Raw genomic sequence first — 3,671 nt, 5'->3', positions numbered from 1 at the left:
TCTCTCTCTCTCTCTCTCTCTCTCTTTCTCACTCTCTTTTTCTTTCTTTCTTTCTTTCTCTCTCTCTCTACCTCTTTCTCTTTTTCTCTCTCTTTCTCCCTCTCTCTCTCTTTCTCTCTCTCACTCTCTCTCTCTTTCTCTCTCTCTCTTTCTCTCTATACCTCTCTGTCTGTCTCTCTTTCTCTGTTTCTGTCGCTCTTTCTCTGTCTCTGTCTCTCTCTGTCTATCGCCATTTCCCTATAATATTTATACTAGCTGGGCCCCCTTTCGATGAAAGGATTGATCGGTGCATTAGCATCAACTGAAAGTCATTGGTCTACTATATTTACCCTCTACTGGAATGGAGCAATAAATCTTGAGAGAAAAGTGACACTTGTAATGTGTTTCCAAGTTTCAAAATATATAATAGATGTATAGATTGATTCTCTCTCTATTCCGCTTTTGTGGTTGTACACTCCATAATTTCAAAGGTATATATATATACCGAGTTGCAAAAGTTCTGTCACACCCATTATATTACGATAATTTTCGGTACAGCGTAAGAATTGCAGTAAAAGTTAAAAGTATGACTTGTGGGACTTTTGAGACTTCTTGTGCAAGAGCAGACCAAAGAAATCATAACCGGAAGTAGTACGTGGACAAAGTGTTGGTATTGATTTCTCTCGGTCTGTGTTGAAATCAACGCTTCCTACACACAACATTTGCTTTGAATCACGTAGACAATATGTAAACACACCTTACTGTATAAAATTTCGTACTTTTTAACCGTTGGGTACCTTTTTCTGCTGTTTTCAAAATTTTCAAAATGATAAATTCAGATAATAAAGAGGCTGTATGTATGATAAATTCTATAATTGTGCTTTCTGCTGTTGCAAGACTCGTAAATGTTTGCAGAGGAACCACTTAACGCTTGAGCAAACGTTTTGACACCACTAGAACTGGCCACGACAAGCCGAGACGTAGCCAACCAAGGGCGACAACTCGACATCAGAATTGGTTTATTGTCAACACCCATGTTCAAAACCCATTCCAACTTAGTGCAGAGACTGCCAGTCACTTCGGACTGTCTTGAAATATCACTATTAGACATTATTTATAAGATCGTGGATTACGTGATTATCGCCCTTTATATGGAGCCATTCTAACACTGTTTCACAGAAGAAATCGCAAAATTTTGGCACAACAAAATTGTCGATTAAACAAAAGAAGTTGGTAAAGTGTTCTTTCCAGCAATGGTTGAGGTTTTTAATTCGTCGCATTGATGGAAGAGAAAAAGTGTTTAAGAAAGAAGAGAATAGAAACTTCACAAATCCAACGTCCCCCAAGAGGCCCAAAAGTGGCTGAAATATGATGGTAGGTGGTGGAATCTCTGCTTTTTATCGTATACATTTAGTTACCTTTTAAAGCAACCTCAAATAACGACATTATTGTGACGAAATTCTTCGCCACGGTGACTACGCTACATGGCACGGATGATGGAATCTGCTAACAAGACAACACCCGACCACAAATGGCTACTATCAATGAAAACTTCTTCCAAACACATCAAATCGTTGCTCTGGACTGGTCTGCAAGATCCACAAGCCTTAACCCAACAGAACATCTGTAAGATGACCTTGACTGGAGGATTAGAAACAGGCCTCACTCCGTACAAACTTGTCAGGAACTGAAGGCTGCACTTCACAAGGAATGGCAGGAGATTCTTCAGACAGCTATACGGACTTCAATTCAGTCAATGAACAGATGTTTTGTATCAGTAACTCAAGCTGGAAGAGGCCACACGCCATACTGAGCAAACTTTGATTTGGATTTTACAGGAGTCAGTGTGAATAAAAAACATTTGTCCATTCTTGTTAAGTCATGTTGGCAGAAAATGAATAAAGATCTCGTGCACCAAATTTCTCTGGGCTATGTGAAGTAGTAAATGAGTTATTGTACTTTTAAGGTGGGTGTGACAGAACCTTTGCAACTCGGTATATATATACATATAATGTGTGTGTGCGCGCACGTGCGTATGCGTGCGTTCGTGCGTGTGTGTGTTTATATACATTGATAAACATCGAATGAAATGGACTGTCACACACCGGACACCCGACTTCTATTCTCGAGTGAGGAAACATCTCGGTCTTTGTGCTGGGACGGTGTTTCCCTTTCTGCCTGGGTCTCTCTGCTGGGGTGGTTTATCCCTCTCTGCCTGGGTTATTGGCCCTGATAGGCGTGGTCGGACGTTTGGCTCCTAAATTGGTCGCTTTTAAGGACAAGTGGGCTATCCCGAAAAATGCTGTTTCGAGGAAAATCCAAGGTAAAGTTTTTGCCCTTTGTTCAGTTTCATTTTTAAAAAAGGAGATTTTTCTCTATAACCAAACAAATATACAAACCAATGAAACCAAACTTCTCCTATAGGTAGGGCAATGCCTACTTGTGGTGTAGGTCAAGATTTCTGGAAGCCCCCGAAATCCAGGTTAGCCCACTTGTCCTTAAAAGCGACCAATTGATGTCGGGCGTAAAGACATCAACGTTTAATATTTCGTTCAAAGAATGGAATGATTTTATCACCTGTCAAGACTGACACCAGACAGCAGTACAACGAAAGCATACAAACAAAAAAATCAGATAGAAACAGAGGAAGGGGCAGGCCCAGGAAAAGATGAAAAGAGAGGGTCAGATAAATAATAGCCAAAAACTACAACAAACAAGAGAAATCAAGAGACGATTATTTCTTCCCTCAGCACCTCATAGTGACAGAGACTGGAAAAGTAAAAATTGTATTATAAAGTAAATAGGTATTCGAGGTCAGTTTCCTAAATGCATGTCTGTACTAACAAAAACATCACATTTTTATGTAAAATTTCAAATCAAAGAAACACATCTTTATTTAAACTCCTATGAGCCCAACATATTTCCTTTCAACCGTAAACATTCAAATGCTGGTTTGTTTTCTTTATATGCTACTCATAAGCGAAACATCTACTCTACGGCACTTTTATGATCCAATAGAGTTGCTATAGTGCCGTAAAACTTTTACCAGCACCACACTAAGCTACGCTTAGAGCCAAAACCTTGTTATTTAAACGTTATCCCCAATGAGAATTTAAAGATAAAATGTTCCTGACAACCTCCCAAATAAAACTCAAGTAGAAGAATGCCCTTTGATGATTTGAACCCTGATCATCCACTAAGTAGCTCGGCCCTTAGAATTTTGGATGAGGAAAATAATAAAAATTCCTTGGGCAGAAATCAGACAACTTTGTCGAAAGAAACGACGAACTTGTTATTATCTTTTCTCAACTTCGAGAACTGTTGAAAAAGAAAAGGCCGTGGCAGGCGTAGGATTTTGGTTGGCAAACGTTCATAATAATAAATAATAAATAGCATTTATTGTATAGCGCTTATCCCCGCTCGTCAGCAAGTTATGTGCGCTTTACACTATATCATTAGCCCAGCAGACTTTAGAACACTCAGATACATTCTCGGCTTCCCGGGAAGCATACAGTGCAAGCAGTTCTTAAACGCACAAACAGATTTATTAGACTAATTTACGGGTGTGCCACCTTTGATCTCAGCAAGGGTGTAGCGTGAACAGCTTTTGTTTATAGACAGTAAACCAGTGCTTTTCACAAATTTGAAATTTGACTCAAATTAGCAGACGTCCCTTCTTCGGTAGTTGTTGT

This window comes from Aplysia californica, unplaced genomic scaffold (genome assembly GCF_000002075.1).
Source record: "Aplysia californica isolate F4 #8 unplaced genomic scaffold, AplCal3.0 scaffold00279, whole genome shotgun sequence".
In the NCBI taxonomy this organism is placed as follows: Eukaryota; Metazoa; Mollusca; class Gastropoda; order Aplysiida; family Aplysiidae; genus Aplysia; species Aplysia californica.
The sequence above is the reverse complement of the archived record's forward strand: the minus strand, read 5'-3'. Positions refer to the sequence as shown.